The sequence below is a fragment of the Cebus imitator genome, unplaced genomic scaffold (genome assembly GCF_001604975.1).
Source record: "Cebus imitator isolate Cc_AM_T3 unplaced genomic scaffold, Cebus_imitator-1.0 Scaffold265, whole genome shotgun sequence".
Taxonomy (NCBI): Eukaryota; Metazoa; Chordata; class Mammalia; order Primates; family Cebidae; genus Cebus; species Cebus imitator.
Genome location: NW_016107580.1, coordinates 445356 through 473223, shown reverse-complemented (window position 1 = coordinate 473223; position 27868 = coordinate 445356). Strand labels below are relative to the sequence as shown.

The 27868-nt window shown below is 41.2% G+C and overlaps 1 long non-coding RNA gene across 1 annotated transcript in view; it reads left to right on the top strand.

The window, feature by feature from the left end:
* The window catches only part of LOC108283758, a 61336-nt gene extending 54571 nt beyond the window's left edge, over positions 1-6765 (top strand). Inside the window, exon 3 of the long non-coding RNA XR_001816951.2 lies at positions 6684-6765. This is a non-coding gene — a long non-coding RNA (uncharacterized LOC108283758). The remainder of the gene's footprint in view (positions 1-6683) is intronic.
* The last annotated feature ends 21103 nt before the right edge of the window (positions 6766-27868 follow it).

Sequence of the window (27868 nt, the reverse complement as noted above, 5' to 3'; positions counted from 1 at the left end):
ATCAGAAGGCTACCCAGGACAGCTATAATATTGCAATCCAGCCTGGGTAACAAGAGTGAAACTCCGGCTCAAAAAAAAAAAAAAAAAAAAAAAAAAAGAGGGAGAATTGTTGTGTGCTGGATTTGTACTCAACAGAACAAAAATTACCTCAATAGTAAATATTCTACAGTTCTCATTTCAGCTGTTCTCAACAACTTTTTGGGGTTTGCATAGGTGATGCTCAACTTTGATATGTTCCAATTTTCATATACCTTTCATTTACATCGCTCTCACTTCTGTAACTATACACGGATAACTCAGTTACTTCATCCTTTAGCTGATGGATGGCGATTTTGCCTTCGCTCTTGCATGGCCAGTTGCTAAGTTCTGCTGCTTGAGGATAAAAGGCTGGGTCTCTGCAGAGACAAAGGGGTGTGGGAAGTGTTTCTGGTAGAGATGCCCCCCTTTCCCTCTGTGTGCCAAGGAAATCCTAAATTCTCTGGATGCCTGGGATGGGGAGTTTGTTGGCTAACAAATGGTTGTACAATGAACAATTGAGTGTTTGATTCCCAGGCCCATGCTCCCCTCTCCACCACTATGATCCTTGTATCTGGTAAGGGTGAAAAGGGGTTCAGTGGCCACTGGTCCTAGGTGATGGCAAGGGTGGCCTCACTGGCTGGGGATGGTGGAGACTTTGCCATGCCATAGCAGTGGAGAAGATGAGGGCAGAGAGAAGTGGTGGAATCAAAGAGAAGTCGCAGGCTCGAACTCCCAGGCTCCATGGAGCAACAGAGGGATGCTTGCGAAGGCTTTTATCTGCTAGGAGCCAAGATAAGTATAATACCTGTAACAGGGATGGTAATTTTGTAAATATGAAGCAGGTATATTTTATTACTCATTACATCACTGTTTTCCCTTGGAGACCCAGCTACAAAATTATCACTAGAGGGCAGGAGAGGTCTCTTTAGCAAGACAATGTGCATCCTAGCCCAGGTACTGGCGTCTCCCAGAGTGTGGGGGCAGTGCTGACTAATGCTTCCCTGTTTACAGCACACTTAGAAAGTGAGAATATGCGTAAGGCACACTGGGTCAACTAAAGGGGATCTGGGAACTATGTGGGAGCTAGTGAAAAAAATTCACATTTTCTTCATGTTATATTATTACAATAATATATAAAACAAAATATTAAATATTGAATTTATATAAAATTCTAAACAAAATCATTTAAATATTTTAATGTTAAACATGAGCTTGCTTCAAATTAACAGATCTTTTCATATCTAGTTTTAGGTTTGAAATGGCCACATGGAATTCCTGATTAAAATATTTCATGGTTTCTTCAAATTCTTTTTTCAAATTATATTCATTTCTAATTTTTAAATGTTTTCAGATTTAGTGAGTACGAGTGCCATTTTGTTTATGGATATATTGCAAAGTGGTGAAGTCTGGGCTTTTCCTGTAACTATCACTTGAATAGTGTCTTTGTACCCATAATCATCACTGACAGGGAATTTTGTTTGTACAGAGTGGTGATAAAAAGTTAAAAACAATTTTGCAACTACTAAAAAATATATACTAGTTGAAATCATATAAAGACTATAATGGCATTTTCTTTTCTTCAACAACAAATGCAGTATTGAAATTTCTTGTGATAGGCATTGGATTTAGCACCCTTCAAACCTTTTGGGTTCAAGTGCACTTAGATAATGATGAAGCCCTACTCTGCAGAATACACATGCCCTTTTACATCAGATATCCTGCAGCTGGTGTGGATGTGACTAAAGATGCTCAGCTGCTGAGAGAGACAGAAACAGCCCATATACATTGAGTGACTGCTGTCCTGATTTGTCCTGAAGGGCTCTGATTCATTCTTCTGACATGACATGACTACTCCTTTTGCTCAAAAACAAAAAGGAAGCAGACCAGTTTGGTGTTGATACACAGTGTGGATGACTCTCGAAACATTGCCCTGAATGAAAGAAGCCAGATACAAAAAAGTACATGCTGTGTGATTCCATTTATTTGAAACTCTAGAACAGGCAAAACTAATTTGCAGTGATGGAAGACAGATGAGTAGTTGTCTCAGGCAGTGGTGGGGGGTGAGTGACTGCAGTGGGGCACATGGGGCATTTGGGGAGTAATGACAACATTGTCTATCTTGATCGTGGTAGTGGTGACACTGGTGGATCACTCATGTATACATTTGCAGAAACTCATAATACTATATAGTGAAAACGGATGCATTTTGTTGTATGTAAATTATACCTCGTTAAAGTTGGTTTTAAAAAAGAAAGTATACTATTTTAGACAATGAATGATGTGGTTTCTCTACATATGTGTGAAGACAGAGATTCAGGGCTGCCATTGCTACTGTGGCTTCCAGGAGATCCCTCCTGCTCTCCTTTGCCATTGGCCCCATCCCTCTTGGCCTGTGCTCTGTGCTCACTGGACGTGAGGGACACACACTCCTCCAGTGGGTTCCTGGCCCTCTTGTCCATGTGGAAGTGGCATACTATGCAGCAGGCTGCCAGAGAACATGTGTCGGGGCAGCCTCCCTCACTGCTTGGGATGAGATCACTCTCCTTGCTGTTTGATGGGGCTCAGTCTTGTCTGCCCTCCAAGGAGCTATAGACGAGGTTCTCCCCAGAGGTGCCCAGCCTGTGCACTTTGGCTGCCTTCTCACCTGAAGACCAAGGGCATCATCATTGTGCCGCACACCTGTGGCCCATCTGAAGCACTTCTGCTGGGAAGCTCTGACCTAGGAAAGGTACCCATGCCTGTTCCTAAGTCTTGCTAGTGAGGTCAGAGTAGAAATGGGGAGGATCTGACATAAAGCAAACAAATAAGCATGTATTTCTTGGTCCCAGGGAATTGTGGGAGGAAGAAGGAGGGAGGACGGGAAACGGTGGACAGTGGAGGGCAGTGGCAGGAGCAGTGCGAGGAGAAAAGGAGTGGGAGGGGAAGGGAAGTGAGAGTGGTCAGCTTCTGGGCTTTGGTCTAGAGAATTTTTGGCAAACTTTCCTATAAAGGGCTGATACTAACTATCTTAGGCTTGTGGGATCATATGGTATCTGTCACAACTACAAACTGCCATTGCAGTGGAAAAGCAGCCAAGGACAATGGGTAAATGAATAAATGTGGTTATGTTCCAAGATAACCTTATTTATGGATGGTGAAATTGGAATTCATGTAATTTTCATGTGTCACAAAATGTTCTTTAGATTTTTCCTCAACCATAAAAAATGTAAAGACTTTTTTTTTTTTTTTTTTTTAGACAGAATTTTGCTCTGTTGCCCAGGCTGGAGTGCAGTGGCATGATCTCAGCTCACTGCAACCTCTGCCTCCCGGGTTCAAGTGATTCTCCTGCCTCAGCCTCCCAAGTAGCTGGGATTACAGGCACGCACCACCACTCCCAGGTAATTTTTGTATTTTCAGTAGAGATGGGGTTTTTAGGCCAGGAGCCACTGCGCCCAGCCTAAAAAATGTAAAGACAATTCTTAACTCCTCATCCTCATAAAGTGGGTGGTGGGCTTGATTTGGCTATTGGGGCATAGCTTGCTAACTCCTGATTTAGAGTTGAGTTCTTAGTGTGGGGGGTCCTGAGGGTGGAGGACTTATGGAAAGGTGTGGCTCTTGGAATTCTGAGTGTCAGCATAGCTAAAGAAGTGATCACATTTAGCTTTTCTAGGATGTTTTCAGTTCCTGTGTGTTTTGGATGGAACCCAGAAGTTCTCTTAGCCCCTGGAGGCACTAATATATTTCATTTGTAAAACTCCCATCCGTAATATAAATGTACTGTTTGATCTTCAGTCATTTGAATTTGACTTTCAAAGAAGTTTTTAGAAATCATTAGGCATGACATAAGTAAAATAATAAAAGAGGGTCATACAATGACATCAATATGTGCTTGGAATGCTTGGAACCAATAGTTATGAATAATCAAATTCTGTGTTTTTGAGAGCTTAAAAACAAGGTGTGTGTGTGGTGACTACCTGGATAAAGTGTAGGGTGGGAACCCCTCCAGGTGCCACCATCAGTAGCTAATTTGACAGTGGAACAAGGGTGCACTGCAGTCACTTCCCCTGGTACCGCGTCAGGCATGCCCTGTGGGAAGGGCTGGAATGGGGCCTCTCTCTGGCCATGCGTGATACTGAACACCTTCACACCTTCAGCAGGTGTGTCCTTTAGCTCTGAACACACTGGCAGGTATCCATGGCCAACTCTGCTTTTTGCTCGCTGTCTTCTCCCGCCTGAGCCCCATGTCTTACTCTCATTCTGCATCCCTGGATCCTTCCTCCCATGATTCCCTTTCCCTCCTCCTTGTTACAACACATTCTTCTTTATCTTTATCTTGGAGGTTTCTGCTGAAATCAGGAGTTGTTACTGCAGAGTGGTGCTATTGGACAGCTCCCAGCCCTCCCACTGGTCACTTGGTGGGGCTCTCCTGGACCCACTGTTTTTGAAGTGAGTGTTGGAAAACGGCAGTTTGGCTCAGGAATAATAAGCTGGCTGGGTGCAGTGGCTCACACCTGTAATCCCAGCACTTTGAGAGGCCAAGGCAAATAGATCACATGAGGCCAGGAGTTCTAGACCAGCCTGGCCAACATGGTGAAACCCCGCCTCTACTAAAAATACAAAAATTAGCCAGGTGTGGTGACATGCATCTGTAACCCCAGCAACTTGGGAGGCTGAGGCATGAGAATTGCTTGAACCTGGGAGGCAGAGGTTGCAGTGAGCTGAGATTGCCCCACGGCACTCCAGCCTGGGCAACAGAGTGAGCCTCTCAAAAAAAAGGAAAAAAAGAAAAAGGAATAGTTAAGCTGGATAACAGCCCTGGTTCCTTTCACTTGCTCCCCTGCCCCGGCCCAGGCAGCCCTGACTGCTGGTCTGTGTGTTACAGTGGCCTCTTGGGAGCTGGCTGTCAGAGTCCTGCTCCTGATGTGCTGTGGCTATGGGAGGGCTGGCCTCCCTGATTTCTTCTCTGCTCCCTTCCCTTGCCCCCTCTGCCCTTCTCCATTCACTAGGCATCTTCTCTGTGGAGCCCGAAGATTGTAATTTTGGGTTCTCAGGCCTGTACTCCAACCCAGGGGCTGTGCCATGCTGTGTGTGCTTCATAGCTGCCCCTCCTGTGCCTAGTGCGGGGCTGGGCCCAGAGTGGACCTTGATAACATTTGTTGTCTGGAATTGAATCAGGAGCTCTCTAGTGGAATCTGCCCAGGCCTGGCTGGGAACTGGGAGCTGTAGCCAGTCCGTACTGCCCTGTCCTCAGGGGCCCTCATTCACTGAGGATGCCTGCCTGTTGCTGCACTGCAGAACATTCTGTCATGTTTACTAACAAGGAATCCAGGGGTGGAGCGGGATGGGGACCAAGGAGAGAGTCCTGTAACACCACAGGGCAGAGAGGAATGGAGATGGACTCAGGGACAAGGTCAGGATTACAGAAAGGGACTTTGGCAGGAGCGTTGACACAGGGCAGGGGCAGAGAGGGCAGGAAGCAGAGGGCAGGGGGAGTGAGGTGTGAGTTTCCTGTGGGGCCCTCTATTCCTGGGCAGGAAGGAGAGAGGCTAGGTGCCTCCCAGGGAGAACCATGCCTGACAGGCATATGAGAGCTCCCTTGGCATCCCTGGGCACTGATCACGGAGCACTGGAAACTCAGACTCTTGCCTCTCCTGGATTCTTATAAGAGAGGATTTCAACTCTTAGATTTTGTCCACTGTGGGCGCCAGAGGATACTTGCTGTGAGAAAGGGCAATTTGGGGTGGAAGGAAGGGGATATCTCTGGGCCCCAGTGTTTTGTGGATTGTGTGAGGCACCTGTGAGGCCTTGGAAAAATGATGGGCTGAACCGCAACAGCATGGGCCTGGCCTGAGCTGACACTGCTGCTTGAGTCTTTAACACATTTATTCTTTTCTTCATAAAGGACATTAAAAGGAGGCCTTTCAGCATCAGGTTATATGAAGGACAAGCAAAATTAGGATAAATATGGGTCATCTCCCTGGAGCATTAATTTGATGTGAACATTGGTGGGGAATAGCACCCCTAGCTATGATTATATTAAAACAAATATACACATAGGAGTAAAATGCTGAATTTGAAGATATATATTTAAGGAAATAGGGAGCCCAGAGAGAAATTTTGAGTTTTAGAGGCATATTTAGGCAATGCTCTCAGACCCTTGGAAATCATGTTCTTTCCTCTACCTTTAGCACTGTCACTTTGTCTACATTTCACGAATGAGAAAAACAGGGTCTGGAAGGGTGTGTCAGCAACCTGCCTACGTGATGACACAGAGCAAAGTGGTAAGGGTGGGACCGGAACCTGCATTGGTGGGCTCTGCATTCAGTATGTTATCTACTACACCACAGTGAATTGAGAGTTTCATGCTTTAGTATTTTGATTTCAGTAATGCCATGGAAATAATCAAATCTCACCTGTCTGAATAGTCTTTGGGCACAGCCCCATGTTTCAAATCAATCATGTCTAGGGGGAGGCAATGTGGGGCAGTGGAAAGAGTTAGGGGCTGAAAGTCAAGAGACTGGAATTTATCTTTGACCAGTTCTTTCGATAATAAAGCTCTGTGACTTTAGGCAAATGTCTTCATGCATCTGGGTTTACCTTCCCTATCTGTAACATGTGGTAACTACACAAGATACTGCCAAACAGCCTGGTCTTCTATGATGTGGGACCACTGCTTGCCTTTCTAGAACCTTCAGACCTGTAGATATGCTCTTCTTGGACATTCTGGAGTCTCTGGGGGAAAGGGAAGTCTGCAGCTCAGTTGGCCACCTCTGTGTAACAAATACTGAGAACACTGCAAGTGAAGCCTAGACAGGGTCTGGAAGATCAGCCTTCTTCAGGATACCTCCATCCTTTGCTATGGATCATCTGCCTAGGAGGTTGGAAGCTACTCAAGCAGCTCAAGGAAAAGATGTTGTGAGCATGCACCAGGTCATGAGATTGGAAGAGCTGTCTGCTCCTGGCCTGAGGCCAGTACCCAAAGCTGTCCACATCTCCCAGGGATGACAGTGCCTTTCTTCTTTACTGCTTTCTCTCTCCTCTCATCCGGATTGGATTCCTCTGCCTGTACACAGTCAACTTGGCTACCAGCTAGAGTGGGAGTAACTCACAGCCCCTGAGTCCCCTCCAGAGAGGGCTGTCAACAGGGCTGGCTGCTGAGCTGGGGAAGGTGGGTTGGTCTCACTATCCCGTATGTAGATTTCACTTAATCTCCTTGCTTTCTGGACAGTGCTTCACCTTTACCTTCCTCTGTGCCAGGTATCGCTTATCCTGGGTCTCCCTGGATCAATTTCTCCAGAGATGAAATTATCAATAGCCTACCAGGATAGGCAGTGCAGGGATGGCAGGAGTACTGGGGTAGGAACACTTTCTTATAGACTTCTGCCCTATCCTCCTGTTTTCAGCCCCATTTCTCACCCTGGCTCCAATGCATGAGGCTTTGTGGGGAATTCCCATGGACTCTTTTTTTGATCCTTTTCTTTTCTCTATCTATATACTTTCCCTAGTTGATCTCATCTAGTCCTAGGGCTTTAAATACCTTCTATATATCAATGATTCCCACATATTTATCTTTAGCCTCGATAGCTTTCCTGAATCTCAACTACCTACTCCTCCTGGACATCTCCATTTGGATGCCTAGCATCTTAAACTTAACTGGGTAAACCCGAATGCTTGATTTTTGCCTCCAAACCAGTTCCTTCTTAGTATTTCCCATCAAAGTCATGCTCATACACTGAGTGGCTGAAAGCCCAAACTCAGGATCATGCTTTCCTTCTCCTTTCCCATTTACTGCGTCAGCAAGCTCTGTCCATGCCTCCATGGTATATCATTAGTGAGTTTCCATTGCCACTGCTGACTGCTCCTGTCAAAGCCACTGTCATGTCTTGCCTGGGCTATTCCAATTGCCTCCTGAGTGGTTTCTCTGCTTCCACCATGGCCCTCCAAGGACCCACCTTCCGCACAGCAGCCAAACGATTTCATTAAACATGTCTATCAGGTTATGCCACTCCTTTGTTTAAAATTTCCCAGTGATTTCCTGTTGCCCTTAAAATAAATTTTACACTTCTTACCAAGGCCTCTGTTCCTCTGCAAACACTCTCTTTTCTTTTTAGAGATGAGGTCTCACTCTATTGCCCAGGCTGGGGTACAGCAGCTTCTTCATGTTTTACTGCAGCCTCAAACTTCCAGGCCCAAGTGATCCTTCTGTCTCAGCCTCCCAAGTAACTAAGACAACAGGCATGAGCCACCTCACCTGGCTAATTTTAATTTTTTTAATAAAGGTATTGCCCAGGCTGGTCTTGAACTCCTGGCCTCCCAAAGTGTCGGGATTATGAGTGTGAGCCACTGTGCTCAGCCTAAACTCCTTTTTTTTTTTTTTTTAATACAGGCTTCAGTCACTCTGGCCTTTCTGCTTCTGTCCGATTCCTGCCCCAGGACCTTTACGCTTGTTCTTCCTTCTGCACAAGAAGGAAGACCGCAGCCACAATCTTGATGTTCACTGCAGCCACAACTCCTCATCACACAGGCGCAAGCTCTACATTCTCAGAGAGGCTCTCTTAGGCTATTTTACTAAAGTAGGCACCCCTTCTCCCAAATCATTTGCTAGACCAGTAGTCCCCCACATTTTCGGCACCAGGGACTGGTTTTGTGGAAGACACTTTCTCTAGGGATGGTTTTGGGATGAAACTGTTCCACCTCAGATCATTAGGCACTAGATTCTCACAAGGAGCATACAACCTAAATCCCTCACATGCGCAGTTCACAATAGGGTTTGCACGCCTATGAGAATCTAATGCCACCACTGATCTGACAGGAGGTGGAGCTCTGGTGCTGATGTGAGCGATGGGGAGATGCTGTAAATGCAGATGAAGCTTCACTTGCTCACTGGCCCACGGCTCACCTCCTGCTGGGCAGCCTAGTTCCTAATAGGCCATGGGCAGGTACTGGTTCATGGCCCTAGGGACCCTGCTCTAGAACATCACTTTGTTTTGCTTCTCTTGAAAAATTCATAGTAGGTATCATTATCCAAAATTATTTTATTTATTTGTTTACTTGCATACCAGCTAACTCTCCCCATTAAAAAATGGACTCTATGAGAAAGGGTCCTTGTCTGTATTGCTCATTTTTAATATCTTTATCTACCACAGTGCTTGGAATACAATAGGTGCTCCATACATACCTGTACAATAAAGGAATGAATGACCAGTTAAGCTAAAGGGACTAGGAGCAGAGGCAGTTCCTGGAGAGGGGGATGTGGGTAGAACAGGCATTCCCCAGAGTGTCTCTTGAACTTTTGCTTGATTCTAGGCCAGAGTATGACACAAAGTCTTCCAATTTTATAAAGGGTCAGTGAGCAGAAATTGAAGGGAAAGGTGAGGGCAGGGGCAGTGGATGTGGGTAGCGTGGCACGGTTCAGTGAAAGTACAGTAGGTGTTGCTCTGCAAAGATTTTGCTGTATTCTTTTGTCCCAAGCAGCACAGCTTTTCCGCTGTGACATTCTGTGACTTCTCATGCAGTGTTGTTTTTACAGCATTTGGGTAATTTTCCACATGGTCAGCCAGCTCCATCAAGTACAATGGTGAGGAGTGGGACTCAGAACTGCTGGGAGGGCCCTGAGACCATCAGACAGGGAAGATGCGTGTCATTTGCATCCAGCACTGTCTCCCAGCTGCCCTTTGTGAAGGTGGCTGCTGGACTGTGACATACAGGATGTTCCTGTGTAGTTCTTTTTAAAGAAGCATATTTTTCCTCCATGTTAAAACTAAAATCTGTGGCCTATAGCTCAGAGCAGATGTTAAGAACACATTCTCTCTAAGAGTTTGGGCTGGAGTGTGGGCAATGCTTACTTATCACGATTTCCTTTCCTTTGTGTTTCTCTGTGCTTATTGAAGTTTTTGCCTTGGGGGAAAACAACAAAAACAAAATTGCGATATATTTATGAACAAAGGAGAGAAATGAAACTTTAACCTCTGGAAGAGAGGAAAGAGGGGAGCAAGGTGCCTGAAAATATTTCCTTTAGGAGTGACTGGAGGCTCCAGGGAAATCACAGCACTCCTGTGGAATTTTCGCAGAACTAAGGAAGGCTGCAGTCAGCCAAACTTTTGAAACCTCAGCATCCTAAATCCCAGCTTTGCTGCCCTGAGAAGAGTATCTGCCAGCGGAGCCCTGGAGGCAGCTTCCCCAGGACCTCCCCCCTCCCTCCTGATGTGCCTGCATTCCTGGAGCTGTCATCACCTCTTCTTTAGCTCCTTAGAAAAGAGGTGGCAGGAGAAAAACGCTCAGTCATCTTGCAGAGACTTGGCATCTCTCAGCCACACGTTCTTATTAACTTAGTGGCGCAGTTGGCTGGCAGGTTCCCCGGTCATGTTCTCAGTGACTGGAGTTCTTGCTGTTTCTTGGACTCCTTCATGTCTCACCCAGACCTAAGTTCGGTCCTCGCTTCTTAATTAATTCATGTCCTTGTGTAATATGTGGCACACCCACATAGCCATGGGGCATGTTCAGGCTATGTTTTGTAATGCTCTGGCTTGTTCTACCCTTGCTAAGGGGGCAAGGACAGCAGTTACCTGGTTGGCTTAATTTGGGCAGCAGAACCTACACAGTGACTACCTGCTGGAATCCACCTGGCCTAGGCATCTCTCTCGCTCCCTCTTTTTAAATAAAAACAAGTGTTTCATATTACCATATTCAGAGAGGGGTTTTATTTCCTCCTGAACTCACAAAGGTCAGTCCAGAATGACCGTACAGACACTAGGAGATGAGAACTATACAAGTGAAATTAAGCAAATGTATAAACACAAGATCATCACCAAAAGGGGGAAGTGCTGTTCAGTTACTGATGCCAGTCCCTCTTCTCTAGGGGACCCTGGCAGCTGTAGCCAGATGTGGCCAGGAGTTCATCTCTGTCCTAATTCTGTTAGCATCCTCTTCATTTATAGTCTGGTTTTGCTTCTAAGTCTGCTTCTGCCTCTCAAGCTGTCTGCACACCATACTGTCTGCATTAAAATGATTTGCTTTCTTAAAATGAGTCTTGGCCCAGGCACAGTGACTCACGTCTGTAATCCCAGCACTTTGGGAGGCCAAGGCGGGTGGATCACCTGAGGTCAGGAGTTCGAAACTAGCCTGGCCAACATGGTGAAACCCTGTCTCTACTAAAAATACAAAATTAGCCAGGTGTGCTGTCACATGCCTACAATCCCAGCTCAGACAGGAGAATTGCTTGAACCCAGGAGGTGGAGGCTGCAGTGAGCTGAGATTGCACCACTGCACTCCAGCCTGGGCAAGACAGAGTGAGATTCCGTCTCAAAAAAATAATGGGTCTCAATATCAATAGTGGGGAATTCTCAGTGTCTCCATCAGCAGGTGCTGAAAGCTTACAGTAAAGGAGAAAATTTTCAATAGCTATTTTTTTAAAGAGATGGAGTCTTGTTCTGTCACCCAGGCCAGAGTGCAGTAGTGTGGTGATCACGGCTCACTGCAGCTTTGACCTCCCTGGGTCAAGTGATCTTCCTGCCTCAGCCTCCCAAGCAGCTAGGACTACAGGTGTGTGCCACCACACTCAGGTCATTTTTAATATTTTGTAGATATCTCACTATGTTGCCCAGGCTGGTCTCAAACTCCTGGTCTCAAGCAATCCCTCCATCTTAGCCTCCTGAGTCGCTGGGATTATAGGCATGAGCCCTGCTCCTGGCCCAGTAGCCATGTTTTTGAGGAGGTTTATTTTTATTCAGTATGTTTAGCTCTGCATGGGTTCCTTAAGATACCAGGCACTGCCTTTGGGTCACAAAGCCAGCATGACAGTAAAATGGTCTCAATATCCTTTGGTTGATAGCTCTGGACGGGAAACTCACCTGATAGCTCCACACACTGTGTTCCAGCTTGTTCCTAATCCTGCCAGTTCCTGACCTGGCATCGTTCCATGTTTGGCTTTACCTTGTCTTTTGCACCTGACATTTGGTCCATGCTGCTGGCTCTATTCCACCTATGACAACCAGAATAAAAACTCTTTCCAACCTTGTTTCTAAAGCTCTTCCTTGGCCCAGATCCCTCTAGGTGGCCTCTACCAGCCTTGTCCCGTTGAGGAACATGGCCTAGACACCTGTGAGGGTCTCTGCCTGCCTCCAGCTGTGCCAGGATTGGCTTCTCCTCAGCTGTGCCTCATGCTGGGCCATGTCATGGGAGCAGGCTTGTCAGCAGGGGTGGATGCTGACCTACAAAGGGCTCCTCACTGCCAAATGTCATTGATTCCCCATCCTTCTGGTCTCCTACCATTAAACATCTGTAGCCACCTGGGGTTTTGACTTTTAACTATTTCTTGACCACGTACCTTCATTATTACCTTCCGGAGAGCACCCTTTTAATAATAAATGTAATCTTTATTACATTTGTTAAATGATTTACAGTCAATAGAGCACTTTAGTATATTCACATATATTATCTCATTTCCATACTTTCTTTTTATCAACAAACATAAAATAATTTTAACAGATACAACAAAAATTAAAACATAGCAAAAGTATCACACACAATGTTATATTACCATTTAATATATAACATGGAAATATACTACAAAATAAGAAATACAAAACCAAAAACTAGATATGATTTTATTTGTTATGATGGGTGCACTTGCCTGTTCACAAGTTCATTCCAGTCCAGAACACAGGAAGATTGTGCTATCCACATAGCTGCTGCCCCATTCAGCCCACTTCTTTCCTTTGCTTTTAACTGAGTTAAGACAGAAAACCCTATTCACACAAACTAGCTGTGGATGGCAGTAATAGCAGGACACTCTTTCTACTTAACAAAGGAAAGTCTTCCTTTGCCTTAATCCAAAATGCTGATAAACTTAAGGTCTCATAATTGTTCTTCAATGTATATGAAGAAGCAAGCTGAGATAATTCATTCTCTTCTTCAGGTGCCAAGTTAAGCCCATTTATTGATTCAGTGTTTTGAAAAGCAAACGGTTTTCCCTTAATATTTCAAATTTTTCTTCTGGAAAGAAATGGTTAAAAGTTTGAGATGAAGTGAGAATCAAAAATATATCTAATTTTATTTCTTTCAAAATTTTTTCATTAATAATATTCTCTTCAATATGTTGCAAAAATCTTGGAAACGTAGTAACGAGGACAATTTTTTAAATTTGGCTTCCCATAGCAATAATGTCTTTTGAAATCCCTGGATATGTGTGACATGCTGGAATACATCACTATTTTTCCCCTGTAGTTTTAAACTCAGTTCATTTCCCCTGTAGTTTTAAATTCATTATGAATTCCAAAAATATCAGTTAAATATGCCAATTTTGTTATCCAATGTCCTCTTCAAAAATATTTGCCAAATGAGATTTTTTTTAATGACAAAAAAAGTAAATCTGGTTCCTGAGCACATAAACCCTGCTTATTATTTTCCCTGAGACAACCAACAAACTTTGGTATGATATACAAAGTGGGTACGATTAGTTCCAATCTCTGAACAAAATGTTTCAAGAAGCTGGCTATTCAGTGAGCTTCCTTTAATAAAACTGACAACTTTCACTGCATTTTTCAATACTTTAGATTCTGTGGAATTTCTCTGGATGCTAAGCCTTCATGATGTATAAAACACTGATTCCACACAGTACAACTATTAGTCACTTCTAGTAATTTTTTTAATTACCCTGCTATGTTTTCCAGTTATGTCTGCTGTGCCGTCACCTGCAATTCCTTTGTAGTTTTTCTAGTTTAATTTATATTGACTATGCGCCTTTCTAATTCTGTAAAAATATCTAATCCACTTGGGTGTGAGGTTAAATTTAAAAATACGAAAACCCTCCATAAAATCATCTTTCCATGCATATCTGACAGAAACTAAATGTGTTGTGCAGCTTCCAGTATCAGTGCTTTTATCACGCTGGATTGCAAAATCTATACCCGACTGTTACCGAGTAATAAGCTTTATTTCTAAATGTTCTGCAATAGCACAAATGCAAAGAGATACTATGTTATCATTAGGTATAGTTTTTAATGTATTAGCTGATTCCTCATCAAAAATCATACGTGTTGTGTCCAAACATGCTGAAAGAGTAATTTTTCAGCAGCTGTGTTCTCTTTTGCCATGATATGCAACTAAATATGATAATAAGGCTTTCTCACTAACAGTAGTAGAACAACTAATAAATCGTGTTGATAATTTTAGGTCTTTTTTCTTTCTTTGAAGATATTCAAGAGGCTTATCAATAAGTTCAGCATGCTGAGTTTCTAAGTGCCTTTTTAATTTAGGTTGTAAGCTTTCATTTGGAAGGATATTATCACAAATAACACATTGAGGCCTGTTATTTTCAACAGGGGTTTCACATTTGGTAAAGCCATATTTTAAGTAATCTTCATAAGAATGTTTTACACTTAATTTTTTCTTTTTGAAATGTGGCTCAAATGAAGTTGAAGTTTGCAGATGAGAGTCTGTATTTTTCTCAGTATTGTCACTATTTATGCTTCCAAATTCAACAGGTGAATTTGAACATGCTTCTGTGTATTTCATTCACTATTCCTCTTTCATTTAGTAAATAAATGATGCATTTTCATAGCAATTTGTTCCAGTTTGATTAAAATGGTATAATTGCCACTAATTCAAAAAAGAAGGAAAAATATATATATATATATATATAGTCTAAATTAACATCTTTTCAAAAACGACACTGCAGGTTTGCAATTGAATCTCAGTTGAATATCTCTAGTTGCAAGCCATTGTAATATAAAACTTGACTGCACAACATTAACTTTGCTATGATGAAAATGAAGCAAGACACCCGAAAGCAAATTACTGAAAACCATTTCTTAACCAATATACATTCTATTCATCACATCCCCTCCATCAAATATCTTTCTCACATATTGAAATTGACCTCAGTATTCCTTACAATGTGCACAATTCAGGCAAAGGATCCACGTAAAGCACTTTGGTATTTTACATTTTTGTAAAAGTTCATCGTGACTCACAGAATTGATTTCATGGGTCACACACATAGTGTGAAAAATACTGATACAGAGACATGTTGTACCCTTTGCTATGTTGGTGCCTTGAGTATGTCAGCTTGATGATGAAAGAGACTAGCCAATCTGCTAGACTGTTGACTTGTATAAGAATATCTTGAAGTGGTAGGAATGTATTTTAAATGATCATTCCTGTTACTTTTTCATGGGAAGAGTTTTAAAGAGTGGCAGCTATGTTCTGATATAGTGAGGAGCCAGTGAGGTTTTCCATGGCTAGGTCAAGCATCAGGTTGGAGCTGATGATATATTTTTATGGAGCTTTCCTGGAATGCATCCTTGACCTTCAGCCCAGCCGCTGTGACCCGGCCAGGCCCAGGACCCAAGCCTCACGTCTCTCCAGTGGAGCTGTAGTTCAGCTTGTCCCTCATTCCCTCAAAACACCACTTCCCCATGTTGTCTTCTAATTTCTCTGGCAAAGAAGACTCAAAGCCAGCTTATCCATTAGGCACATTAGGGACCAGGGCCTATAAAAAAGTATTGATTTTAATTTCTTTTAAAAAGGGAAAAAATATATATATAACAATGAAACCAAACTGGATTGTGTTAGTCTTTATACTCACAAATTAATAAAATATAATTTTTTTTGAGACAAAGTCTTACTCTGTCACCAGGCTGGAGTGCAGTGGCGTGATCTCAGCTCACTGCAAACTTCACCTCTTGGGTTCCAATGATTCTCCTACCTCAGCCTCCCAAGTAGCTGGGACTATAGGCATGCACCACCATGCCCAGCTAATTTTCGTATTTTTAGTAGAGACGGGGTTTCATCATGTTGGTCAGGCTGGTCTCAATCTCCTGACCTTGTGATCTGCCTGCCTTGGCTTCCCAAAGTGCTGGGATTACAGGTGCCTGAGCCACTGCGCCCAGCCAATAAAATATAATGTTAAGTATTATTTTATGGAGGAAGGAGCTCAGGAAGACAAAAGTAGTGGGGGCTCATGAAAGCCATAAATAATGTGGCCCTGATAGGACCCATTGGCCATTTCAGTGCATTGACTTGTAAATTTGGATACGTTTCTTAACATACGAGTTCTTTTTTCTGCCAGAAAAATGGGAAGAAAAATTTCCGTACCTGCTGTTCCTAGGGCTTTTGTTAAAACAAGGGAAATAACTCTGACAGTGTCTAAACTTTTCATAAGACAGGCCTATATATATAGTAGATAGGACTATTTCAGTTGTACATAACAGGTATCCATCTCAAATCAACATAGAAAGAAAGGGAATATATTGGCACTCATAACTGAAAACTCTAGGTTTCAGCTTTAAGTGTAGCTGGCTCAGGAAACCCAAAAATTTTGCCAGAAATCTGTTTCTCTCTTTTCCTCTCTCGTGGGCCCGCTTATCTCTGTGATGAATTTCTTTCCTAGCACACTTTTCCCACATGTTGAAAGAATCTCAAAGACTCCAGGTTTTCAGAATTTTCAGGCTTGTGACCTAGAAGACGAGACTCCTCCTAGAGACCCACCCTGTTCCTCAGAGGGCTTAAACTGCTCCTTGCTTGGGCATCCTGGGCATCCCTGTGTCCAGGGGATAGGGTCTTCTGTCCAGCCAGCTTATCATATTTGTCCCTCTTCCTTCCTATTATTTGAGTGGCAGTCCCCAAGTCTCCCTTGGAAGCAGGGGCAGAACAGTTTCTAAGTTAAGAAACACAAGCAGACCAAATAACATGTCCATTCTGGGGCTGTATTGGTCTGAGGCATTGTTAATATTATCTCTTTTGCAGAATGTTAGAACCAATTGAGATTCATTCAGAATTTCTACTTAATTTTCCAGACCTCAGTTCTATGGGTGCCCATCAGGGTTTAGTAGAGACTGCACAGACTCATTTAATTTTCACAAAACCTGTGAGGCAATTATTAGCTCTACTTCTACAGATAATAAATGCAAAAAATTATTGAGAGCTTGCCATAAACTAAGCACTTTGCTAAAACCCCTACATATATCTCATAAAAATTCCATGAGGTGCTGAGTCTGTTGAGGTTCTTAAGATTATAAGCAACAGAAACCAAATCTAGCTAGTTAGGAAAAGAAGAAATGAATTGAAAGGATGATAGTGTATCTAATCGTACCCTGTCAGAGGAAGGATTTAACTATCAAAACTTGGAAGGACAAGAACCCATTCTTGTCTGATCTTGTCTCCTAAGAAGGTGGATTTAGGGATAAATCTGGTGCAGCACTTCTAACTCCTAGTCCCTATTATGGCTCTGTTCCAAATACCACGTTTCAGGGTGGGAGAATCTGATTGGCTCATCTTGGGTGAAGTATATATCCCTGGACCAATCAGGTTGAAGGCCCCTGTGGTATAGGCATGGCTGTCACCTTTATATAGGAGCTGTGCTCAGAGAAATGGAATCCCTGTGAGCTGATTGGTCACTCAAAGCATGAAAACTGCAAGCACGTAATTGTATCAGTTGGGGTTTTGGCACACTCAAAAGTGGGTAATTGAAGAGTGTTTAATGAGGGTATTAAGTGAGAAGAGTTTAGGGAAAGCAACAAGAGGTGTGGGAGCTGTTACCATCCCAGGCCTAAAGGGGAAAGAGGAGGTAGTGGCTTTTGGAACCCATGGAGAGAGCTGTCAAAAGGCTGCCTGAAAGTCTCTCCAGTCTTTGGAGAGGGTCATAACCAACCCTCAGCAACCCAGCAGTGTGGATACAAGGGGAATAAACACCAAGATTTCACTCTGCTCCCACCATCCCATTTCCTGTGGAACTGAAAGCCAGAGGTCAAAGGAGTCCCTGGGTATAGTTCTTATAGACCAGCCTCCTGGGACACAGGTCAGGGTAGAGAGAGGAATGAGAGCACATATGGAAGGGCAAATAGAAGACAGCCAACACAATAATGCCAGTCCCAGTTTACAGATGAATAATCTAAGGCTTGAAGGACTCAGTGACTTCTTGAGATTCACACAGTCAACTCAAGGGAAGAGCTAGGGCTTGAACTCAGTAAGTCTGACTCTGGAACCTGTGCTCTTAACCACTAGGCTCTATCACCTCTCAGATGAAGACCCTGAATTCAGACAGCAGATTGTGCACAGCTCAGATGAATTACGTTATCTCACTGGTCCCTTGCAGTTTTACCTCTTAGCTGCGGCAGCAACAAGAGCTCCTAGTCCTGCTCCCCAGAATGGTGCTGAAAGACTTACCCTTGCTGTTTTCCCTCTAGGCTTTCCCACTGGGATTCACAGATTTACAGAGTGGTTTGAAATATCAGAGGCAGCTCAAATAGAATCCAAGCTTCTTGCCACCAGGCAGGTAGCTCTAGTCTCCTGTGAGTAGAGATGTGATTGAGATTTAAATTGAAATTCAGTTAAGTCTCTCCGCTCTTAGTCCTTAGGGAGGCATTCTCAGGCCTGGACTAATGCACTTCTGAGAGCCAATACCATTATCAGATGCCTGTTCATCGTGTATAAATAGGCCTATTAGGGCCTCATCCATGTTGCCTCCTCTTTCCTGCCACTGCATAGAGCCCCCAGACAAGAGCACTTCCAATCAGGCATGCAGAGGGAAATATCATTAACAATTATAATATTATCTTACGGTTTTATTTCATGTTCCATTATTTTCTAGCTCTTTATCTAATAGTAGGTTATATCTGTTATACATTTAATGTTTGCTAGGTACTGCACCGGGATGTCTCATTTTATGTTAACAACAAACCTAGGAGATAGGTAATATTTAATCCCCACTTTACAGATGAAGAAACTGAAGCTTATAGGGCTTAAATATGGTGCCCAAGGTGACATAATTGTCAACAGATCCAAGATTTGAACCCAGACAGACTGGCTCCAGAGCTAACATCCCTTAATCATGATGCCTCTTAGAACCCTGAATGGCCTGTATTCATAAAATAATTGACTCTAGAACTCTTCTCCCCTTTCAAAGGTGAAATTTTGATTTGTTTATGGAATAGGGATATGGTGGAGACTACTCGTGATCACCAAATACCAATGTATTCCTATGAAGTCCCTATTTCTGTTGCAGTTGAGTTGGAGTCATGTGACAATGTCTAGCCCATCAGAAGAGAGCAGAAAAATAAGCGTCATTTTTGATCCTGGAAATAACACCCACCTGCTTCATTATCAGCCACTCCTCTTCACTCCTTTCTCTGGCTCCAGAAGTGAAGAGCTCTGAAATGCCTAAATTGTCAGAGGTGAACATCCTTTACTGCTTGGAGAAAGCCATACAAGAGTTACTTGACCTGCCTTGGATGGTGACATGAGTGAGAAATAAATCTTTGTTGGGTTAGACTGCTAAGATTTAAATTTCAAAAAAATTTTTTAATGTTTAATTTTTGTGGCCACATAGTAGGTGTATATGTTTATGGGGTACATAGGATCTTTTGATATATGCATACAATATATAATAGTCACATCAGAGTAAATGGAGTATCATCACCTCAAGCATTTATTCTCTCTTTGTGTCACAAACAATCAATTATACAGTTTTATTCATTTAAAATATACCATTAAATTATTGTTAATGATAGTTACCCTGTTCTTCTATCAAATACTAGATCTTATTTGATTCTTTCTATTTTTTTGTACCCACTGTTGAATCCCTCTTCCCCCTCACGCCACCAACTACCCTTCCCAGCCTCTGGTAACCACCATTCTGCTCTCTACCTCTATGAATTCAATTGTTTTAGTTTTTACCTCTCATAAATAATTGAGAACATGTGAAATTTATCTTATGGTGTCTGGCTTATTTCGCTTAATGACCTTAAGTTCTATCCATGTTTTTGCAAATGACAGGATCTCATTCTTTTTTATGACTGAATAGTATAGCATTGTGTGTATGTATTCCAATTTCTTTATCGCTTTGTCTATTGATGGACACTTAGGTTGTGTCCAAATCTTGGCTATTGTGAATAGACACTAAGATTTTTGGGTTAATTTATTACTAGGGTATAGTTTATCATACTGTGACTAATATAAACATCGTACTAAGACAGATACAGGTGCACTGAGATAGGGCACTGCTGTAATAGATGAAGGCATGCTGAGAGGAAGACTGATGCTGGAGACCAGAAATACATCAATGCATATTATGTTGTGTGAAAATATTATCAACCAATCTAACTCGGGAGACAAAGTTCATGTTTACTTACATTGCATCTCTAGAAAAAGAAACTTGAAAACAGAAGATTAGTAGATGTGTTGGCTACTATTTCTACATTTGGCAAGTATTAAAAGAAAAATTTGAGCTCAGAATAGGACTGTCCATAGACTTACAGAATGGATAAAACATGATCCAACTATATGCTGATATGCTGTATATAAGAGACACACATTTGATTCAAAGACAGAAATAGGTTCAAAATAAAAGAATGGAAAAAGGTATATCAGGCAAACAGTAACCAAAAGAAAGCTGGAGTGGCTAAACTAATATCAGACAAAATAGATTTAAAAATAAAAATTGTTATCAGAGACAAAGAAGAGTTTTATAATTATAAATAAATCAATTCATCAAGAAGATGTAAAAATTACAAACATGTATGCACCTAACAACAGAGGTCCAAAATACATGAAGCAAAAACTGACAGAATTGATACAATAATAGTTGAGGACTTCAATACCTTACTTTCAATAATGGATAGAGCAACTAGTCAGAAAATCAACATGGAAAGAGAGACCTGAATAACCATATAAACATACTAGACCTAATAGCAATAGAACCCTCTACTCAATAACCGCAGGGTATAAATTCTTCTAAAGTGCGCATGGAGCATTTTTCAGTTTAGACCATATGTCAGATCATTAAACAAGTTTCAATAAATTTAAAAGTTTCAGAATAATGTAAAGTATGTTTCCTGACTACACAGAATGAAATTAGAAATCAATAATGGGGAAATTCACAAATATATGGAAATTAAACAACATTTCTGAATAACCAATGAGTCAAAGAAGAAATCACAAAATTAGAAAATATTTTGAGATGAATGAAAATGAAAACATAACATACCAAAACTTATGGGATGCAACCAAAGCAGTGCTTAGAGAATATTATAGCTGTAAACACTTACATTGAAAGAAGGAGAAAAACCTCAAATTAGTAACCTAAACTTCCACCTTAAGGAACTAGGTGGAAAAGCAAGAGCAAACTAAAACCAGAATAATCAGAAGGAGGAAACCAATAAAGCATAGAGCAGAAAGAAATAAAATGTAAATAGAAAATCAACAAAACCAAAAGTTGGTTCTTTGAAAAGATCAACAAAATTAACAGACCTTTACCTTGACTGACAGAGACAGACAGAGAGAGAGAGAGAGAGCGAGAGAGAGAAAAAGAGAGAGAGAGGAGAGATTGAGAGAGAGAGAGAGACAGACAGAATCAAATTACTAAAATCAAGAATGAAAGAGGGGATGTTGCTACTGACCTTGCAAAAATAAAAAGGAATATAAGGCAATATTATGAACACTTGTGTGTTAATGAGTTAGATAATCTAGATAAAACGAACAGATTCCTAAAAAGACACAAATTACTGAAATTGACTCAAGAAGAAAAAGAAAATTGGAACAGACCTATAACAAGTAAAGGGATTGAATTAGTGATTAAAAGTACTTGCCACAAAGAAAAGTAGATGACAAATGGCATCACTGGTGAATTCTATAATATCTAGTATTTAAAGAAGAGTTAAGCCCAATACTTTGCAAATACTTCCAAAAATGGTAAGAGGAGAGAACATTGTCCAAGTCATTTTGTGAGGCAGTATTACTTTGATACCAAAGGCAGAATAGAATATCACAAGCAGAAACCAATATTCCTTATAAATATAGATGCAAAATCCTCATCAAAATACCAGCAAACTGAATCAGCAACATATAAAAAGTATTTTATACCATGACCAAGTAGGACTTATGGTAGGAATGCAAGATTGATACAACATAAAAATCAACAAATGTAATATGCCATATTTAGTATAAAGGACAAAAACCACATCATCTTAATAGATGAAGAAAAAGCATTTGACAAAAACGAGCACCTTTTCATGGTCAAAACACACAACAAAGTAGGAATTAGAAGGAAACTTGCGGCCGGGCGTGGTGGCTCATGCCTGTAATCCAAGCACTTTGGAGGCCAAGGAGGGTGGATCACTTGAGGTCGGGAGTTCAAGACCAGTCTGACCAACATGGTGAAACCCTGTCTTAAAAATATAATAATAAATAAAATAAAAATAAAAAAAGATATGGGCAGTTCAGCTACCTGGGAGGCTGAGGTGGGAGGATCGCTTGAGCCCAGGAGTTCTGGGCTGTAGTGCGCTATGCCAATTGGGTGTCCACACTAAGTTCGGCATCAATATGATGACCTCCCAGGAGTGAAGGACCAGCAAGTTGCCTAAGAAGGGGTGAACTGGCCCAGGTCGGAAACCCAGCAGGTCAAAACTCCTATGCTGATCAGTAGAGGGAAGGTGCCTGTGAATAGCCACCGCCTGGGCAGTATAGAGAGACCCTGTCTCTAAAAACCTCCAACCAAAAAAATGCCCAAATGACTTGAATAGACATTTTTTCTCAAGAAGATATAAAAAAAAAAAAAAAAAAAAAAAGAAGGAAACTTGCTCAATCTTCTAAAAAGTATATATGAAAACCCCACAGCTAACATCATACCTAAAGTTGAAAGAATAAAACCTTTCCCCCTAAGATAGGAACAATACAAAGATGTCCACTCTTGTTACTTATATTCGACATTGTACTGGAGGTTCTAGTTAGGGGACTTAATTAAAAAAATGGCATCCATATATGAAAGGAAGAAGTAGAATGATCTTCACTTGCAGATAACATATTATTGAATATAGAATATCAAGGGAATCCACAAAAACTCTTAGAGCTAACAAGGAGTTCAGCAAGGCTGCAGGAAATAAGGTTAATATACAGAAGTTGGTTGAATTTCTATATACTAATAATGAATAATCCATAAATGGAACTAAAAAATAATTCCATTTACAGTAGCATCAACAAGAATAATATATGTAGAGACAAACAACAAAAGTGCAATATTTGTACCCTAAAAAAGATGCAATTGGCTCATACCTGTAATCCCAGCACTTTGGAGGTCAAGGCAGGCTGACTGCCTGAGCTCAGGAGTTCTTGATCAGCCTGGGCAACATGGTGAATCCCAGCCTCTACTAAATAATACAAAAAATTAGCCCAGTGTAGTGGAGTGTGCTTGTAATCCCACTTGTAATCAAGGCAGGGGAATTGCTTGAACCCGGGAGGCAGAGGTGACAGAATTGCTGGAATCCAGGAGGTGGAGGTTGCAGTGAGCCGAGATCAGGCCACTGCACTCCAGTCTGGGAAACAAAGCAAGAGAGGCTCTGTCTAAAAAAAAAAAAAAAAAAAAAAAAAAAAAAAAAAAAAAAAAAAAAAAAAAAAAAAAAACATGAAAGATGCAACACTGGTAAAGGAAGTTGAAAAAGACCTAAATAAACGAAAAGACATCTCATATTCATAAATTTGAAGACTCAATATTGTAAGATGGCAGTACTACCCAAACTGATACATAGTTTTGAAATAATATAAAGTATGTTCCCTAATCACAATGAAATGAAATTAGAAAACCCCAGCCAGGTTTTTGCAGAAACTGACAAGCTGATAATAAAATTCATGTAGATATATAAATCAATCAACAGAGAGTCCAGAAATTAGCCCACATATTTATAGTCAATGGATTTTCAACAAAGGTGCCAAGACCATTCAATAGGGAATGAATAGTCTCTTCAACCAATGGAGCTGAGAAAATTGGATATTCATGCAAAAGAATGAAGTTGGACTACTACTCACACAGTACACAAAAATTAACTCAAATTTTATCAAAGACCTAAACTTCAGAGCTAACACTATAATACTCTTACAGGAAAATATAGGTATACATGGCCTCGGACTATGCAATGATTTCTTACATATACCAAAAGCACAAGCAACAAAAGAAAACATAGACTTCATCAGAATTAAAGGACACCATTAAGTGTTTCAAAGAACACTATAGAGAAAGTGAAAAGACAACTCAGAATATGAGAAAATATTTGCAAGTCATGTATATGTGATAAATATCTATTATCTAGAAAATACGAAGAACGATTATAATTCAATAATAAAAAGAAATAACCTAATTTTCAAATGCACGAAGGATTTGATAGACGTTTTTTTCCACATAAGATATACAAATGGCCAAGAAGCACATGAAAAGGTGCTCCAAATCATTGGTCATTAGTGAAATGCAAATTAAACCCACGATGAGATACCACTTTCTACTCACTAACATGACTGTATTAAATAGAGACAATGATAAGTGCTGGTGAGGATGTGGAGAAATTGGAAACCTTATACACTGCTGGTGGGAAGTCATATGGTGTTATCATTTTGGAAAACAGTTTGAAAGTCCCTCAAAATGTTAAACAGAGAATTCCTATATGACCCATTAATTCCACTCTTGGTTACCTAAGAGCAATAAAACACACATCCACATAAAAATCTGTATATAAATTTTCATGGCACAATTATTTATAATAGCTCAAAAGTGGAAACAACCCACATATCCACCCACAGATAAACAGATTTTAAAAAAATGTATATATACAATGGAATATGATTCATCCATGTAAAGAAATCAAGTACCGATTCTCATTACAACACGGTTGAGCCTCGAAAACATTAAGTGAAAGAAATTAGACACAAAAGGCTGTGTATTATGTTATTTCATTTATCTGAGATGTCTAGAATGTGCAAATCTGTGTCCAAATCTACAGACAGGAGAAGTGGTAAATGGAGGGTGACTGTTAATGGTTCCACGGTTTCTTTTGGGGCTAGCGATAATGTTCTGAGATTAGATAGTGGTGATGGTTGCACCAGTTTGTGAATATAGTAAATCCCACTGAGTTGTACACTTTAAAAACTGAATATCATGGTATGTGAATTATGTCTAAATTTTTAAAAATTAAAAAAAGAATAGAGTTGTCTGTTTTGCCAGTTGAAATTAACTAAAATAGAGAAAGTCCAGAATATTGAGGCCTGTGGAATTGAAAAAGTTGACCGTTTCTAGTTTCCAAATAGTAAGAGATGGAAGTTTAAAAGGCTTTGCTTAATAAGGCCCAAGAAAATGTCTCAGTTGATTAAAATCCCAGCTCATGCCTATAATCCCAGAACTTTGGGAGGGTGAAGTGGGAGGATTGAAGCGCTCAGGAGTTCAAGACAAGCCTGAGCATTATAGTGAAACCCCATCTCTACAAAAAAAAAAAACTAAAAATTAGCTGGGCAAGGTAGTGTGCACCTATAGTTCCAGCTACTTGGGAGGCTTAGGTGGGAGGATTGCTTGAGTCCAGGAAGTTGAGATTGCAGTGAGCCATGATTGTGCCACTGCACTCCATCCTGGGTGACAGAGGGAAATCCTGTCTCAAAAAAAAAAAAAAAAAAAAAAAAAGAAAATATCTGATTAAAGTTGCATTCCTTTGTTCTAGCTAGCTTCAAGATAGATATTATCACAGTGAAAGAGAGGGGGGACAAGAAGGTAAAAGATAAAACAAGTTGGAAAACTGTATCTTACAAAAGGAACCTTGAGTGTGGATATTGGCAAATAGATCAGATGCTTATCAAATCTTTGAGGAAACAGTATTGTCAAAGAAACCACAAGGCTGTATAAAAAGCATAAGTCCGTTAGCTAAAACCTTAAAGCAACCTCTGGCAGGAAGTTGCACATCCCCTAAAGAGAGTATTCTCCCCAACTCCCTCTTTACATATGGCCAAGCAGAATCAGGGTCCAGGAGGAAGCCCCTCAGAGTGTGGTGACAAGGATCACAAAGAACAGTAAAGGAGGGAGTGCCTGCTCTAGGCTAGGCAGCCTTTATAACATCTGCCCATTAGGAATTCAGCACTGTCACAGGCAGTGGCTACTGTGGGTCTCTCAGTCTGCCCCTTTCTGAATGGGAGTTATCCTGTTCCTGTTATTGTAGTTACCCTATTCTTGTTCTATTATTGCATATTTGTATGTTGGCATGGTGTGCTGATCCGTTCTTGTGCTGCTAATAAAGACGTACCCTTGACTGGGTAATTTATAAGCAAAGAGGTTTAATCGAATCACAGTTCCACATGGCTGGGGAGGCCTCACAAGCATAGTGGAAGATGGCGGAAGAGCAAAGGGACATCTTATATGGCAGCAGGCAAGAGAGCTTGTGCAAGGGAATTTCTCTTTGTAAAACCATCACATCTCGTGAGACTCATACACTATCATGAGAACAGCATGAGGAAAGCCCCAACCCCATGGTTCAATTACCTTCCACCGAGCCCCTCCCATGACATGTGGGAATTATGGGAGCTACAATTCAAGGTGAGATTTGGGTGGGGACATAGCCAAACTACAGCACATGGATATGAGGCAGATATCTTGCCTTTTCAGTTCACAGGTGTGAGAGAAGCCATGTCTTTTCCTGATAGAGAGGACTGAGAAATGCAGTGATATAATAGATTGGCCTTTGGACTGTCTTCTGTGAGGAGTGGTAGAAGATTCTCCACAGGAAGAAGGGAACAAAGGGATGTTTAACGGCCAGAAGGGTGAACTGTGGTGGAGGCTGTTAGTGCTCACCAAGTTGGCTCACCATGTGCTCCTCTAAGATGTTGTCCAGTAATTTTCCTTTCTTGTAATGTCTTTCTGAGCTTTTGGTATCAATGTTTTGTGGGTCTTATAAAATGAGTTTGAATGTTTTCTTTCTTCTATTTTCTGGAGGCCAGTAACACTTCTGCAGGCCAGTATTATTTATCCCTTAAATTTTTGTGAAGCCATCTGGGTTTTCTTTGTGGAAACAGTTTTAAATTCAGATTTGATTTCTTTGGTAGATACAGGGCTATTGGTATTTTAAAATTTCTTCTTCTGGCAATTTTGACAAATTGTATTTTAAGAAACTTACATGTTTCACTTATATTTTCTAATTTGTTGTCATAAATATTGGCATATAGACTGCTGATTTATTGGCATAAAGTGGTTTTAACATCCTCTCATTATCTTTTCAATGTCTGTAAGCCCAATAGTGATATTCTCTTTTTCAAACCTGGTTTTTGTATTTATGTTTTTTTTCCTCTCTTTTGCTCTCCCTTTTCTTAAATTGTCTTGCTAGGAGTTTATTAAGCATATTAATTTATTCAAAGAATGAGCTTTTGAGTTTGTTGATTTTCTCTATTAAATATCTGTTTTCTATTTCATTGATCCTGCTCTGTATTCCTCTCTTCTACATTTTGAGGGGGTTAGTATATTTTTAAGAAAAATTTTTCTTACATATAGACAGGGTCTCACTATGTTTCCCAGGCTTGTCTCAAACTCCTGGGCTTAAGCAATTCTCCAGCTTTGGCCTCCCAAAGTGATGGGATTGCAAGTGTGAGCCACCATGCCTGGCCATTTTTCTAGCTTTTTGAGTTGAGCACTTAGATCATTGGTTGTTTTTGTTTTTTGAGATGGAGTTTTGCTCTGTTGCCCAGGCTGGAGTGCAGTGGTGCGATCTCGGCTCACTGCAACCTCCACCTCCCGGGTTCAAACAGTTCTCCTTCCTCAGCCTCCTGAGGAAGCTGGGATTACAGGTGCCTGCTACCATCCCTGGCTAATTTTTGTATTTTCAGTAGAGATGGGGTTTCACATGTTGGCCAGGCTGGTCTTGAACTCCCTACCTCAGATGATCCGCCTGCCTCAGCTTCCCAAAATGCTGGGATTACAGGCATGAGCCACCATGCCGAGCCAGATCGTTGGTTTTTAACCTTTCTTATTTTTTAATATATGGACTTAAAAGTATATGTTTCCTTCTAGACACTGCTTTAGTGGTGTTATTGACTACATTACCTCTCTTCTCCCCACATATCCAATAGTGAAAGACTTCTA